Raw genomic sequence first — 17,828 nt, 5'->3', positions numbered from 1 at the left:
CCCGGCTCAGTCATAAATAAGCTTAAAAATGTATAGGCTTATCCCATAGGTCAATATAAATATCAAGGTCTTTTCTCTTTTTTTTTTTTCCCAGTATTGTTTTTCTGTTTTCCTTCTCACTGCAGTCTTGATTTTGTTTCTTGTCCCTTAAGTATGTTTTCAATGTGTTGTTGAAACATTTTCCCTTTCAATCCGAAGAAAGGAGCTGTTACTGGTGTCTGGAAGTTGAAGACTGGAGCTTATCTGAAAATCGCTGAGCCCAAGAGCTGTCACCATAGTCTTCCAATCGGACAAGGATGTCTTCATTTCTCGGTTAAATGCATTTTTCAGGTTTGTGTATTGTTTTCTCAGGAACGGAAAGTGTGCACACAATTTGCCAGTTGTGGGACTAGGAATTTTCTTATTTCCTGTGCTTTGTTTAACCTGTCTTAAGTTTAATGGATAGCAATCAAGGTGTACTAGAAATCTGAAACACTTTATGCTTTGTTCTCTCAGTCGTTTAGGTATAACAAACTAGCTTATGGTTTAAAGCCTCCATTAGGTTAGCGGTTTCCCTAAACGTAACAAGTCCCTGTGTGCTCCAGTAAGACAGTAACAAACAATTAAGTATAGAAGTTCATCCTGTCCTTATTCAGCTTCTGCCTATGGACACACAATTACGCTTATTTAAAGCGGTATCATCTTGAAACCTAATCAGCATGTTAGAAAGGACTTAGTCTCAGTTATCGGCTTTTGTCCTGCAGGGCTGAGGTTTGTTTTGTTTTGTTTTACATTCAGCATTTCCTTTTCTAGCTTCCATTCCCCTGTTGTTTTGCATGAGGAAAACATGCAACTTTACAAAGTAGAACGGAAAGAGATGCTTTTCAGTCTAACTTTTCAGTTCTTTGTAGGAGTTTTAAATGTGGTAGGTGCAAAACAGCATAAGTACTGCTGCCAAAGATATATTCAAGCAAGTATTTCTTGGAGAAGCAGAAGAAGCCCAGGGAGAAATAAATTTACAAACATGCTCTTCATGCTCTCCTTTCCCAAGATTTCTCTGAGATATTTCCCATAGTGTGTGGGTTTTGAGGTATGTGGTTCCCAGGAGTGAAAAGGAGGGCCAAACATCTCTCCTCTTGGATCCTCAACGTGCCAGGGCTTTAGTGTACCGCCACTTATGGCTCCTCTTTTCACCTGGAAAAAGCGACCTCATGCTGTAAACTGAGGAGCCCTGCTATTGTTCTACTTGTTTCTGTTGTTTTTTTTCCCCTGCTAGTATAGGCTTAAGAATCTAGAGAAATGTGCTGATGAAACAATTTTTAATATGAAAAAGCCAGCTTGGTACATCTCCTTACAGAAAAATAAATACAGACTTGAGCTCCTGATTGGCCTCATGCTGAACTCTGTGCTGTTCTTGTCATAATCTTGGTCTCTCAGTAGATAATATGGTTTAATTACGAATAGAATCATGTGATGAAGAAGATCTCACACTGCAACAAATTCAACATCTAAAATGAAATTTTACATTTTCCGTGATTTTCTTTCTGAGCAGAAGTGTGTAGTATTAAATATATATATATCTGTGATGAAGTTACTGTGTCCCAGTTACTCAGATATTTTAATAAGCACTTGCAGTGCGATAAATTGCTGCATCTTTTAGCATTATTTAATTGTAGGGTTAGAGACATGGTGATTCAACAGAGCTGTAAAGTTTCTAAGAGGTCCCTTTGAAAAATACCAGCTAAATTACTGGCAAGACCGCACCCGTTCTTAAAAACAAACAACCCCCCCAATCATCTGTTTTCCTCTTACAGATAACTGAAGTAATCCTCAAAGAAGACAGTTCCCTATCCAAAGGCAAGTTTTATTTTTAAACATTTTCTACATTTTATACGTAGCCCCAACTTAACAACCAGTTAACAGTCCGTGACAATCCTGTTCAGTGTTGAAAATGTCATTCTGGCACAGGAAACAAAGGACTTCATCTTCTTGCTTTACAGCTGAATGCCTTTTACATAATGTTTGGAGAAGTGAAATCTTGGAAGAGGTTTTCAAAAATTCTGCGCGGTTTGGATGATGAAGTAAATTGCCATAGTCAGTAGGTTGTGGCACTGACAAGTTCCTTCAAGCTAAAGAGGGAGTGCGATTGTTGCAAAGCATGTTTGTGTTTTGAGACAGGGACGACCACAAGTTTCAATCTTAAAATGCGACATGGAGGGGAGGCTGGTTGTTCACACATTCTTGCAAACATTAATACAATCTGTCCCATTATCAAGAACAAACTTAGGGACTGAACGGAAGTCTTTCAAATACCAGTGTTGCAAAAATAGACTTTTTATGCTACTAATGTCAAAAGAATCCTGATTGTACTAAACTGTGTCTCTTCTAGCTGATAAATCAGCACAGCACAGAAGAAAATGCATCTGCTCTAATGCTCTTTGGGCTTCAGTGAATTCTCTGGCCAGCAGATGGTGAACTCGTTTTTTCTAAACCAGTCAAAAGTATAGGAAGAAAGTAAATGTCTTGCATACATTACACAAGTCCGGGGCATTGGGATCACTGGGCTATATAAGTGAAAGAGATGTACCCCAACAGTACCCCACTTAGATACGCTGCTTGCAACATAAGCAGGATAGGAGGGCTGTGCAAAGCGATTTTGTTACATTGAGGAATTCAAGTATTTCATCAAGCCTAAAGATACCAATTAGTTTCATTTTGGGGAAGGTCAGTCTTTCAAAGAAAAGAAGAAGTGTCCCTTAAGAAGGATTTTGTGAATGGTGGAATCTAATCTGAAAAAAGGCCACTTCAGCAGGTTATTTATTTATTTATGTATTTATTTTTAACTGTATTGAACCTCTCAAGTAAGCTAGGAACAGACTAGGAACAACTGAGGACTTGTTAGAGTGTGCCTTTTCACCTGGACTCATGTTACTTTGAATAAATTAGCAAGGATAGCTAGTGATAATTTGTGATTTAAGGCAATTCCAGCTACGTGAGAGAAAGAGCAGCATTAAAGCAGTTAAATTCCTGCATTCCTAAGTGCTCTCTCTAGCAAGTTTCTGAACGCTTCTGTTCTGTGGCCAGGATTTGGTCAGCTTGACCACAAGATCACTAGTAAAACAAGGATGCCGTCCAGTCAAACCTTCAAATGAATGTAACTTACCTAAGGTCTACCATTTGCTATCAGAAGCAGGTAGCTTTGTCCTAATATTCTGTACAGTTGACCAGTTTTAGCATAGAACTGAAATGCAGTCAGTTTAATGGGAGGGCTTTGGAAGCCGCCTTCTCCAGACCGTTCAGCCCAGTAGTCAGAGAGCAGATCAAGCCGTGTGCAGGGTTGTGACTTCTCTCTTTAGAAAGAAAACCACCGAGCCAGACAGTTCCATGTTGAGTATCACAACAGGGAATGACATTTCTTCCCTTTGTCTTTCAGATGCAGAGCTTACTGGTGGAAGCCTTCAATACTCAGACTAAACCTACCGTCAAAACCGACGACCTTTTTACCATCGAAACGCAACAACTTCTTACTGTCAAACCCAACAACTTCAAACCCAACAACTTCTTACCACTTCTTACCATCAAACCCAATGTCTTCTTACTGTCAAAACCAACTTTTACAGTCAAAACTGACCACCTTTTACCTTTATCACAACCGACGACGCAACATTATCAGAACTATCAAAACTTAAAATTTATCAATACCGTAAAATTACCATCAAAACAAAACCCAATCATCAGTGGTGCTTCAAATGTCTGTACAGACTTTTACCATGAAAGAACTTTTTTTTAAAATGTGCTTCTAATCCAAAAGGGTGGCAACTTTCTACAACTGCTGAACATTGTACATTACCGAGTAAATATCTCACAGAAAACAATGTCCTGGAATAGAACATCTCGAATGCTGCTTAATTACAGACTCAGGTTGACTGTGTGTTATTCATGTAATGTTAATCCCAGTTAGACTTCTGGTGCAAGAACCAGGAAACCACACAATTATAAAAGTTGCAAATGACAGTCTGTATACCCAAATTTCAAGACTTATTTAAGACTTCACAAGCTCCCACGTAACAGGAGTTTTGCAAGAGCTTCATCTTTTTTGTGACGCCCGACACTAGGAACTAATTTACCTCACATTTTAATTCTGCTCAAGATCGGAAGAACGTTCTGGTTTTCAATGCTGTGGAATAATGATCAGAATATGCAGTTCTGAATGTATCGCTCAGACTATTTGTATACACTTCCATACGTTTTTATTACATTGTTTTATACAGCGCCACTTGTCTTAAGTCTCGGTTGTCTGTTTTGTCCCTCTAAAGTTTCTAGTTACAAACAAATTCATACTGTGATTTTTATTTTTATTATTAAATGCTATCAAACTGTGACGCACTTCTGACTTACTGGTCCTGCATCAGGAGATGAGTGGGGAACCTGTATTAAATACAGTTGGTCTGAGTAATCTGTCTGGTTTATACAAACCGTGTTGTTCAGAGATGTCTAATGTTTGATCTTTGTTTTTTAAAGCTAAAAAGCACTTGCCGCACTGTAAAATATATAGCATGTAAAATGCATATAGAATATAAATACAGCAAAGTTAAAAGCAGGGTTTTTACTTGAGTTTTACTTGAGTTATTTAACATGCAACACGTCATGTGACTTGACAGCTTGATGTGAGCAGACAACTTGATGTGAGCAGACACATCATTGCTCAGTACCTCAGCAACATTCTGGAAAACATTCGTGTGAGAGACATGCACTTCCACCTGTGTCAGCTCATTTGGAGAACTGTCGCCAGAAAAAGGCAAAAGAAGGAAACAGAAAAGGACAATATACTCGTGCAGAAGGTAGTGAAAGTGAAATAGAAAGGAAACACAGAAAGATCCCTCCTGGGCAACGGCCTCATCATCACAGCCGTAGCCTGCGACCACCGCCTCCACACACCCATGTACTTCTTCCTCCTCAACCTCACCCTCCTTGACCTGGGCTCCCTTTCTACTACTCTCCCCAAAGCCTTGACCAATTTCCTCTGGGACACCAGGGCTATTTCCTACACAGGATGTGCTGCACAGATCTTTCTGCTAGTCTTCTTCCTTGCATCAGAGATTTCTCTTCTCACTGTCATGGCCTATGACCGCTACATCGCCACCTGCAAGCCGCTGCACTACGGGACCCTCCTGGGCAGCAGAGCCTGTGCCACCATGGCAGCAGCTGCCTGGGGCAGTGGCTTTCTTTATTCTGTGCTGCACACTGCCGATACGCTTTCACTGCCACTCTGCCAAGGCAATACTATAGACCAGTTCTTCTGTGAAGTTCCACAGATCCTCAAGCTCTCACGCTCCATCTCCTACCAAAGGGAATTTGGACTTCTTGTGCTTAGTGCTGTTCTCTTTTGTGTTTGTTTTGTCTTCATTTCTCTGTCCTACGTGCAGATTTTCAGGACTGTGCTGAGGATCCCTTCGCAGCAGGGACGGCACAAAGCCTTTTCGACATGCCTTCCTCACCTGGCCATCACCTCTGTCTTTATCGGCACTGCCATGTTTGCCTGTCTGAAGCCCCCCTCCATCTCCTCCCCATCCCTAGACCTGGTGCAGGCAGTTCTGTACTCGGTGGTGCCTCCAGCAGTGAACCCCCTCATCTACAGCATGAGGAACAAGGAGATCAGGGATGCCCTGAGGAGGCTCATGAGATGTACAGTATTTCAGCATCAATAAGGTGTCCTACTGCCTCATATGACTCCCAAGGCTATCTTTGTCCATATTCATTTTTTGTTTGTTTGTTTCTTTGCTTTCTTGTTTCATCTTTCTTTGTATTAATATTCATAACAAAATGTTATTAGTGTTCCTCCTTCTTCACAATCTATCTTTTTTTGTTCTAAGCCAGAGACTTCCTTTACATGAGAAGCTAGGGCCCCTGTGTAATAAAGGTCAATAAAGGATCCAGCAGATAGCTCTTTGCCTCACCGCCAATTTCTCATAACCTCACTGGAGTTGACGGAGCAGCCCCAGCATGCAGGAGGGGGGTCTCACTGGACACCCGAGTGCTCTCTCTGGGATGTTGACAGCAGATGGGGTACACCTGACCAGGTGGGGCAAGAGTGTTCTGGGGAGCAAGCTGGCTGGGCTTATCAGAAGGGCTTCAAACTAGATGCAATGGGGGAAGGGTATGAACCTCTGAAGGATGAAAGCAAACCTGGGAATGTTGTCACTTCAGGAAACAGCAGGAAATACTTGTGAACCATCCTGGTTTCAGTTAGGACAGAGTTAATTTTCTTCCTAGTAGCTGGCAGGGTGCTATGTTTTGGATTAGGATGAGAAGAGCGCTGATAACATGCTGATGTTTTAATTGTTGTAGAGCAGTGCTTACACCAAGCCAAGGACTTTTCAGCTTCTCGCTCTGTCCTGCTAGCGAGCAGGCTAGGGATGCAGCAGGAGCTGGGAGGGGACAGACCCAGGACAGCTGACCCAAACTGGCCAAAGGGGTATTCCATACCATTTGACGTCATGCTGAACAATATATAGGGGTGGCTAGCCGGGGTGGGGGGGCCGGCTGCTCGGGGATAGGCTGGGCATCGGTCAACGGGTGGTGAGCAATTGCATTGTGCATCCCTTATTTCGTACACATTATTATTATTAATACTATTATTATTATTATTATTATTGTTATTATTTTTCTGTCTTAATAAACTGTCGTTATCTCAACTCACAGGCTTCACTTTCCCGTTTCTCTCCCCCATCCCAGAGAGGGAGGGGGGAGGGTGAGCGAACGGCTCTGTGGTGTTTAGCTGCCAGCTGGGCTAAACCAGAACACTAGGGAAAACAGATTTTCTGAAATAATCCCAAACTCGAAAATGGGATCTTGTATAAAATCTTAAGCTGTGATTGACTCTCTGCTTAACCGAGGCCAAATGTGTACCTACTGAGAAGCAGGTCATAAGTGATAACGTTTTGTAAAGAGACTGCTGAAAAAATCTGAACTGTGCTGCTGCAGAGCTCTGAATGGGGGGATAGCAACTGTCTTAACTGATCTGGAATCTTGAGTTTACTTTTCAGTGGACAGGAGGAGAGTCTCTCAAGGCAAAGAGAGAGAGAAATAACACCCGATACTCATGTCAACATAACTTTATGCTCAGAGTGTAGGTGTAGGAACAGCATCGGTATGTATATGGAACATCGGGAGAGGAAAGTATATCGGTATTTACAGCTTTTCTACTTCCTTGTCAGAGAGACGTTACCTCCAAATTAGAAATTGGTGTATTTTGAGTAAGGGGTGGTGGATCGGATTTCTTCTTACTAGTGTTAATATTTGCTCTTGAATAGTACTTAATATCTGGTAACGCATCAATCAATTGTCAAACTTAAAAATGTGTAAGGCTTATCTTGTTGGTCAATATAAATATCAAGGTCTTTTCTCTTTTTTTTTTTTTTCCCAGTATTGTTTTTCTGTTTTCCTTCTCACTGCAGTCTTGATTTTGTTTCTTGTCCCTTAAGTATGTTTTCAATGTGTTGTTGAAACATTTTCCCTTTCAATCCGAAGAAAGGAGCTGTTACTGGTGTCTGGAAGTTGAAGACTGGAGCTTATCTGAAAATCGCTGAGCCCAAGAGCTGTCACCATAGTCTTCCAATCGGACAAGGATGTCTTCATTTCTCGGTTAAATGCATTTTTCAGGTTTGTGTATTGTTTTCTCAGGAACGGAAAGTGTGTATAGACTGGATTTTAAATCAATTTAAAATTAAAAATGTAAAGGGAAAAAGTTCTAATTGCAACCTCTGCACGCAATTTGCCAGTTGTGGGACTAGGAATTTTCTTATTTCCTGTGCTTTGTTTAACCTGTCTTAAGTTTAATGGATAGCAATCAAGGTGTACTAGAAATCTGAAAACACTTCATGCTTTGTTCTCTCAGTCAGTTTAGGTATAACAAACTAGCTTATGGTTTAAAGCCTCCATTAGGTTAGCGGTTTCCCTAAACGTAACAGGTCCCTGTGTGCTCCAGTAAGACAGTAACAAACAATTAAGTATAGAAGTTCATCCTGTCCTTATTCAGCTTCTGCCTATGGACACACAATTACGCTTATTTAAAGCGGTATCATCTTGAAACCTAATCAGCATGTTAGAAAGGACTTAGTCTCAGTTATCGGCTTTTGTCCTGCAGGGCTGAGGTTGTTTGTTTTGTTTTGTTTTACATTCAGCATTTCCTTTTCTAGCTTCCATTCCCCTGTTGTTTTGCAGTGAGGAAAACATGCAACTTTGCAAAGTAGAACGGAAAGAGATGCTTTTCAGTCTAACTTTTCAGTTCTTTGTAGGAGTTTTAAATGTGGTAGGTGCAAAACAGCATAAGTACTGCTGCCAAAGATATATTCAAGCAAGTATTTCTTGGAGAAGCAGAAGAAGCCCAGGGAGAAATAAATTTACAAACATGCTCTTCATGCTCTCCTTTCCCAAGATTTCTCTGAGATATTTCCCATAGTGTGTGGGTTTTGAGGTATGTGGTTCCCAGGAGTGAAAAGGAGGGCCAAACATCTCTCCTCTTGGACCTCAACGTGCCAGGGCTTTAGTGTACCGCCACTTATGGCTCCGCTTTTCACCTGGAAAAAGCGACCTCATGCTGTAAACTGAGGAGCCCTGCTATTGTTCTACTTGTTTTTGTTGTTTTTTTTCCCCTGCTAGTATAGGCTTAAGAATCTAGAGAAATGTGCTGATGAAACAATTTTTAATATGAAAAAGCCAGCTTGGTACATCTCCTTACAGAAAAATAAATACAGACTTGAGCTCCTGATTGGCCTCATGCTGAACTCTGTGCTGTTCTTGTCATAATCTTGGTCTCTCAGTGGATAATATGGTTTAATTACGAATAGGATCATGTGATGAAGAAGATCTCACACTGCAACAAATTCAACATCTAAAATGAAATTTTACAGTTTTCCGTGATTTTCTTTCTGAGCAGAAGTGTGTAGTATTAAATATATATATATCTGTGATGAAGTTACTGTGTCCCAGTTACTCAGATATTTTAATAAGCACTTGCAGTGCGATAAATTGCTGCATCTTTTAGCATTATTTAATTGTAGGGTTAGAGACATGGTGATTCAACAGAGCTGTAAAGTTTCTAAGAGGTCACTTTGAAAAATACCAGCTAAATTACTGGCAAGACCGCACCCGTTCTTAAAAACAAACAACCCCCCCAATCATCTAGTTTTCCTTTTACAGATAACTGAAGTAATCCCCGAAGAAGACAGTTCCCTATCCAAAGGCAAGTTTTATTTTTAAAATATTTTCTACATTTTATACGTAGCCCCAGCTTAACAACCAGTTAACAGTCCGTGACAATCCTGTTCAGTGTTGAAAATGTCATTCTGGCATAGGAAACAAAGGACTTCATCTTCTTGCTTTACAGCTGAATGCCTTTTACATAATGTTTGGAGAAGTGAAATCTTGGAAGAGGTTTTCAAAAATTCTGCGCGGTTTGGATGATGAAGTAAATTGCCATAGTCAGTAGGTTGTGGCACTGACAAGTTCCTTCAAGCTAAAGAGGGAGTGCGATTGTTGCAAAGCATGTTTGTGTTTTGAGACAGGGACGACCACAAGTTTCAATCTTAAAATACGACATGGAGGGGAGGCTGGTTGTTCACACATTCTTGCAAACATTAATACAATCTGTCCCATTATCAGGAACAATCTTAGGGACTGAACGGAAGTCTTTCAAATACCAGTGTTGCAAAAATAGACTTTTTATGCTACTAATGCCAAAAGAATCCTGATTGTACTAAACTGTGTCTCTTCTAGCTGATAAATCAGCACAGCACAGAAGAAAATGCATCTGCTCTAATGCTCTTTGGGCTTCAGTGAATTCTCTGGCCAGCAGATGGTGAACTCGTTTTTTCTAAACCAGTCAAAAGTATAGGAAGAAAGTAAATGTCTTGCATACATTACACAAGTCCGGGGCATTGGGATCACTGGGCTATATGAGTGAAAGAGATGTACCCCAACAGTACCCCACTTAGATACGCTGCTTGCAACATAGGCAGGATAGGAGGGCTGTGCAAAGCAATTTTGGTAAATTGAGGAATTCAAGTATTTCATCAAGCCTAAAGATACCAATTAGTTTCATTTTGGGGAAGGTCAGTCTTTCAAAGAAAAGAAGAAGTGTCCCTTAAGAAGGATTTTGTGAATGGTGGAATCTAATCTGGAAAAAGGCCACTTCAGCAGGTTATTTATTTATTTATGTATTTATTTTTAACTGTATGGAACCTCTCAAGTAAGCTAGGAACAGACTAGGAACAACTGAGGACTTGTTAGAGTGTGCCTTTTCACCTGGACTCATGTTACTTTGAATAAATTAACAAGGATAGCTAGTGATAATTTGTGATTTAAGGCAATTCCAGCTACGTGAGAGAAAGAGCAGCATTAAAGCAGTTAAATTCCTGCATTCCTAAGTGCTCTCTCTAGCAAGTTTCTGAACGCTTCTGTTCTGTGGCCAGGATTTGGTCAGCTTGACCACAAGATCACTAGTAAAACAAGGATGCCGTCCAGTCAAACCTTCAAATGAATGTAACTTACCTAAGGTCTACCATTTGCTATCAAGCAGGTAGCTTTGTCCTAATATTCTGTACAGTTGACCAGTTTTAGCATAGAACTGAAATGCAGTCAGTTTAATGGGAGGGCTTTGGAAGCCGCCTTCTCCAGACCGTTCAGCCCAGTAGTCAGAGAGCAGATCAAGCCGTGTGCAGGGTTGTGACTTCTCTCTTTAGAAAGAAAACCACCGAGCCAGACAGTTCCATGTTGAGTATCACAACAGGGAATGACATTTCTTCCCTTTGTCTTTCAGATGCAGAGCTTACTGGTGGAAGCCTTCAATACTCAGACTAAACCTACCATCAAAACCGACGACCTTTTTACCATCGAAACGCAACAACTTCTTACTGTCAAACCCAACAACTTCAAACCCAACAACTTCTTACCACTTCTTACCATCAAACCCAATGTCTTCTTACTGTCAAAACCAAACTTTTACAGTCAAAACTGACCACCTTTTACTTTCACAACCGACGACGCAACATTATCAGAACTATCAAAACTTAAAATTTATCAATACCGTAAAATTACCATCAAAACAAAACCCAATCATCAGTGGTGCTTCAGATGTCTGTACAGACTTTTACCATGAAAGAACTTTTTTTTAAAAAATGTACTTCTAATCCAAAAGGGTGGCAACTTTCTACAACTGCTGAACATTGTACATTACCGAGTAAATATCTCACAGAAAACAATGCCCTGGAATAGAACATCTCGAATGCTGCTTAATTACAGACTCAGGTTGACTGTGTGTTATTCATGTAATGTTAATCCCAGTTAGACGTCTGGTGCAAGAACCAGGAAACCACACAATTATAAAAGTTGCAAATGACAGTCTGTATACCGAATTTCAAGACTTATTTAAGACTTCACAAGCTCTCACGTAACAGGAGTTTTGCAAGAGCTTCATCTTTTTTGTGACGCCTGACACTAGGAACTAATTTACCTCACATTTTAATTCTGTTCAAGATCGGAAGAACGTTCTGGTTTTCAGTGCTGTGGAATAATGATCAGAATATGCAGTTCTGAATGTATCGCTCAGACTATTTGTATACACTTCCATACGTTTTTATTACATTGTTTTATACAGCGCCACTTGTCTTAAGAAGTCTCGGTTGTCTGTTTTGTCCCTCTAAAGTTTCTAGTTACAAACAAATTCATACTGTGATTTTTATTTTTATTATTAAATGCTATCAAACTGCGACGCACTTCTGACTTACTGGTCCTGCATCAGGAGATGAGTGGGGAACCTGTATTAAATACAGTTGGTCTGAGTAATCTGTCTGGTTTATACAAACCGTGTTGTTCAGAGATGTCTAATGTTTGATCTTTGCTTTTTAAAGCTAAAAAGCACTTGCCGCACTGTAAATATATAGCATGTAAAATGTATATAGTATATAAATACAGCAAAGTTAAAATGGGTTTTTACTTGAGTTTTACTTGAGTTATTTAACATGCAACACGTCATGTGACTTGACAGCTTGATGTGAGCAGACAACTTGATGTGAGCAGACACATCATTGCTCAGTACCTCAGCAACATTCTGGAAAACATTCGTGTGAGAGACATGCACTTCCACCTGTGTCAGCTCATTTGGAGAACTGTCGCCAGAAAAAGGCAAAAGAAGGAAACAGAAAAAGACAATATACTCGTGCAGAAGGTAGTGGAAGTGAAATAGAAAGGAAACACAGAAAGATAGAAAAGGAGCTTTTAGGTGGTGAAAACATGAAAAAGTATAAGAAGTTCTAGAAGAAAAAGAAGTCTGAAGATAAACACGGAGAGAAGGATTCCAAGTAAGCAGGGATTCCAGCATAATCAGCATTTTTTTTTCCTAATTCTTTTCTGGGTGCTTCTGATGTTTTGTTTTTTTTTTTTCATAGTTTCTAAGTTATTTAGATAGCATAATCTGGCTGGGGATCATGACTGGGGATCATTAGGTTGATCAGTGAAGATAGGAAAGATATTGCTGAATTGTGTCAGAGCACTAGCTTTGGACCACGTAGTTCGAATCACATCTGCACACCATTCTGGATTAGGTTAAAACATTTTTTTTTTTTTAAAAACTCCCTAAAGAGGGAGTGCGATTGTAGCAAAGCATGTTTGTGTTTTGAGACAGGGACGACCACAAGTTTTAATCTTAAAATGCGACATGGAGGGGAGGCTGGTTGTTCACACATTCTTGCAAACATTAATACAATCTGTCCCATTATCAAGAACAAACTTAGGGACTGAACGGAAGTCTTTCAAATACCAGTGTTGCAAAAATAGACTTTTTATGCTACTAATGCCAAAAGAATCCTGATTGTACTAAACTGTAAGTGTCTCTTCTAGCTGATAAATCAGGAACAGCACAGAAGAAAATGCATCTGCTCTAATGCTCTTTGGGCTTCAGTGAATTCTCTGGCCAGCGGATGGCAAACTCGTTTTTTCTAAACCAGTCAAAAGTTTCAGTCAATCTGAAAGTCCACTTCAGCAGTTTTTGTTTGTTTGTTTTACTTTTTTACAGTATTGAACCTCTCAAATGAGCCTTTTCACCTGGACTCATGTTACTTTGAATAAATTAGCAAGGATAGCTAGTGATAATTTGTGATTTAAGGCAATTCCAGCTACGTGAGAGAAAGAGCAGCATTAAAGCAGTTAAATTCCTGCATTCCTAAGTGCTCTCTCTAGCAAGTTTCTGAACGCTTCTGTTCTGTGGCCAGGATTTGGTCAGCTTGACCACAAGATCACTAGTAAAACAAGGATGCCGTCCAGTCAAACCTTCAAATGAATGTAACTTACCTAAGGTCTACCATTTGCTATCGAAGCAGTTAGCTTTGTCCTAATACTCTATACAGTTGACCAGTTTTAGCATAGAACTGAAATGCAGTCAGTTTAATGGGAGGGCTTTGGAAGCCGCCTTCTCCAGTCCGTTCAGCCCTGTAGTCAGAGAGCAGATCAAGCCGTGTGCAGGGTTGTGACTTCTCTCTTTAGAAAGAAAACCACCGAGCCAGACAGTTCCATGTTGAGTAATCACATTTCTTCCCTTTGTCTTTCAGATGCAGAGCTTACTGGTGGAAGCCTTCAATACTCAGACTAAACCTACCATCAAAACTGACGACCTTTTTACCATCCAAACCAACCATTTTTCCATCAAACCCAACAACTTGGGTTTTGAAATGAAACTGGAAAGCCACAAGTCTTTATTGAATCTATTTTGCAGTGAAACGGTTTTCTCTGTAACCTGATCATTTAAACTGTTGTGCCTAGAAGAAGGGCACTTGCAAGAGCAGTTATAATCCATGATAATCCATGCTCCGTGATGTTCCTTACAGTCAGCACACCAGGTTCCCCCAGTGCGGTAACATGTAAGGATGGAAGCCTAGGGAACACTCAGGTAATGCAGCTACACCCTACCCTGAAAGCCTCCTCAGTGCTCTACAGTTTCTTTGAAATGTGAATATCAGTTTAATTTTCCTAGTCACTTCAGGCAATTACTCCACAAGACCTTATTGCTCTCCACAACTCCCTCTTAGAGGTTGTAGCAGCGTGGGGGTCGGTCTTTCTCCCAAGCAGCAAGCAACAGAAGAAGAGGAATTGGCCTCAAGTTTCACCCAGGAAGGCATGGGGTGGATATGAGGAAAAAATTCTTCCCTGAAAGGGTTGTGAGGCCTTGGAACAGGCTGCCCAGGGAAGGAGTTGGGTCACCGTCCCTGCAGCTCTGCAAAAGACGTGTAGATGTGGTGCTTGGGGACGTGGTTTAGTGGTAGACTTGGCAGGGCTGGGTTAGCGCTTGGGCTTGATGACCTCAGAGCTCTTTTCCAGCCTAAAGGATCTGACAATTCTATGATAACAAGCACAAGTGCTGAGAGACAGAGCTGACCAAGCAAACATAGAGACAAGGACAAGACACAAACCATGAGGATTCTTCTTAACAGAAGAGTAGAGAAAGCAGCTAGAAATGGAAGATCTTTTTAGAAGAGAACTTTCCAAGCTAGAGAAAGAGGAAAGCATATGTGTGTAACTTCAAACTTCAACAAGAAAGGAAAAGCATGCTAAACACGGACAAGAAAAACACAAAGAAATATAAACACCAACACTTTAGACTAAAACTTCAAGAATGATTTGGCATTCGTTATCTTGTTGAGGTTTAGGGAAGTTGCCAGAAATATTTTTTTTTTTCTGATAAATTATCTTAAATTTAACTGTCACTGACAAATCTGTGAGTCCAAAGAAATAGATACTCGAGTGGTGTCCCAGTAGGCAGGAGGGCAGCGGTGGCTGTGTCATCCAGGTATCACAATGGGCAGCGGGGCAGCGGTGGCTGTGTCACCCAGGCGTCACAGTGGGGCCGTGACACGGCAGCCCAGTCGGGATAAAAGGCCCCTGGTTGCGGGCAGGCCCCAGTCGGGATGGAAGCCCCTGGCAGCAGGCAGCAGAGGGCAGAGCAGGGCAGGACAGGGAGGTGAGTGCGCGATGGAGCAGGGGCTGAAGTGCAGGGCGAGCCTGAATGGTCCAGGAAACGATGTGGGGAGGAGATGCTTGTGTGCTCATCACAGTGCAGAGATGACGCCTGGGTGCCTCAGAAGATGCCCGCGGGACTCAGGAGACGCTTTCTTGCTCGACGGAGGTTCTGGGCTATGGCAAGAACAATGTGGGTGCTCCCCAGGCTTCTTAGCTGCTGTGTGCAGATGCTCCCTGGGTGTGCAGGGAGCTGCTTGGTTTCTCCAAGAAGACAGCTGGGTGATGCAGAGATTTTTTTGGATGTGCCAGGAAGATGGATTGGTGATCCTGGACGTTTCTTGGTGGCTCCAGAGAAATGCTTGAGTGCTATTTGGGGATGCTTGTGTACCCTAGGAGATGTGCTTGTGTGCCCAAGGGAGAGGCTAGTTTGATCCAGGGTAAAGCTTTGTTTCTCCAGGGAGGCTTTTGGGTGCTCCAGGGAGATGGTTGGGTGCTTTTTGTGTGATGCTTGGCTCCAGGGAGATGCTGGAGTGCTGTGGGGAGAGGCTTGGTTCCTGCTCTTTGGTATGTGTGTCCCCTGGAGCACTCTCCATGACACCCAAGCCTCTCCCCAAGGAACATAAGCACCTCTTGAAATCACCAAGATTTTCCCCAGGGCACACAAGCCTTGTGTTGGAGTAGACAAGCATCTCCCCAGGACACCTAAGCACTACCTTCTACCTGTGAGGCATCACCCAAGGGCATTCCATGAGGTCCCAACATCACCCTGAGCTCACAAGGTTCTCACTGGGTCAGCCAGGCATCTCTCTGGAGCACCCAAGCATCATTGCAGGGCATCCAGACATGACCCTTTTAAGGACCCAAGCATTTTGGGTAGACCTGTGCGGTGCCAGGGGTTGCACTTGATCATCCTTATGGGTCCCTTCCAACTCGGGCTATTCTAGGATTCTGTGATTCCCCAGCAGCAGCAAAGCATCTCCCCAGGAACACAGATATTTCCCTGAGGCACTCAACCATCACCCCTGAGAACCCAGGCATCTTCCTGGAGGACCCACGCAGCTCCCCACAGCACTCAGGCACCCCACTGCAGCGTTATTGAAACATCTCCCCAGGGAACCCAAGCACATCCCAAGGTACTTTGATGTCCCTCCGGAGCTCCCAAGCAAGTTCTGTCAGCATCTCGGTCGGTCAAAAAGCACCTCTGTGAAGCACGCAGAGACCTCTCTGGAGTACCCTAACTTCTCCCTGGGCTAGGAGAGGTAGATGCCCAGGATCCCCAAGCATCACTCTGTGTCACCCATCACATCCTTGGTACACACAAGCACCTCCCCGTGCTGCACAAGCAATTTGCTGAGGCAGCCAAAGATCTCCCCAGAGCACCCAGTCACCTGCCTGGGGTATTCAAGAACCTCCCTGGAGCACCCAAGTCTCTCACCAAGCCACCCTGGTGTCTCTTGGAGCATGCAAACCTCTCTGTGCAGCACCCAAGCGTCTGCCCCAGGCATACTTGCACATCCTAGAGCATTTTCCTGGAAACACAAGCACCTCCCTGGGAGCACCCAAGCATATCCCCAGGCCACCCAAATGCCTGCCTGAAACACCCAAGCATCTTCCTGTGGCAGCCAGGCATCTCCCTGGGGAAACCAAGCACATACTTGGAGAGCCCAAGCATCATTCTGGGACCCCATCTTTTCTCCGGGAGCAAACCAAGGGGCACCAAAGGATCACCTGGGGGCACCCAAGCTTCTCCATGGGGCACCCAGGAGCATCTGAGGAACACCCAAGCACCTCCACACAGCAGCCATGCACCTCCCTGGAGAAAGCATGCGTCTCCCTGGGGCACAGAAGTGTCGTCTTGGAGCTCCACAACATCTCCCTGCATTCTTCAAGCATGTCTCTGCAGCACCCAAGCAGCTTCCCACATCCCCAAGCATTTCAGCACGTCACTCAAGCACCTCCCTGGATCCCACAGGCATCTTCCCCAGGTAGCCAGGCATTTCCCAGGGATCTCAGGCAACTCCCAGAGTACTGCAGCACCTCCCTGGAGCACGCAAACTGCACTCTGCAGTACCCAACCGCCACCTGGGACATCCAAGAGTCCCCAGGGGAACTGAGCATCGTCCTAGAGAGCCAGGGCTCCCCAGGGCTCCAAAACATCACCTGGGGAACACAAGTATCTCACTCATGAAGATTTTAGGCACCTCTCTTAGCATGCAACAGCTTCCATGGGGTGCAAAAACACGCGGCGGTGTCATTCGAGTGTGTCCCCGTGGGCACCCAGGCATCTCCCCAGGGGACACAAACACCAACTTGCAGGAACCAAGCATCTCCCCACAGCACTGCAGCATCTCCCTGGAGCTAAACATCACACAAGGGAACACAAGCATCCCCCGGGAGAAACAATGCTTTACCCCAGATCAAACAAACTTCACCCAGCTGTCGTCTTGGAGAAACCAAGCATCTCCCTGCGCACCCAGGGAGCATCTGCACAGAGCAGCTAAGAAGCCTGGGGAGCACCCAGGTTGTTCTTGGCATAGCCATGAGCCTCCACGGAGCAAGAAAGCGTCTCCTGAGGCACCCAGGCATCTCAGGGGTGCACAAAAGCGTCTCCAGCACACACAGCAGCACATGCTTTGAGAACACCAGCATGTCACTGGGGAATGCTCCATGGAGCACCCGGCACACAAGCATGATCCCAGGGAACACAAGCAATGACAGGAATGCAGCACCCAGGCATCCCCCTTGGAACACAAGCATCCCCCTGGGGTCCCAGGCATTCCCCTGGAGCAGAGGAATGTCTGAGGCTGAGCAGGGCCAGAGTCCCGCTGCAGCCCGAGCAG

This window comes from Cygnus atratus, unplaced genomic scaffold (assembly GCF_013377495.2).
Source record: "Cygnus atratus isolate AKBS03 ecotype Queensland, Australia unplaced genomic scaffold, CAtr_DNAZoo_HiC_assembly HiC_scaffold_42, whole genome shotgun sequence".
NCBI lineage: Eukaryota > Metazoa > Chordata > Aves > Anseriformes > Anatidae > Cygnus > Cygnus atratus.
This window is presented reverse-complemented; position numbering follows the sequence as displayed.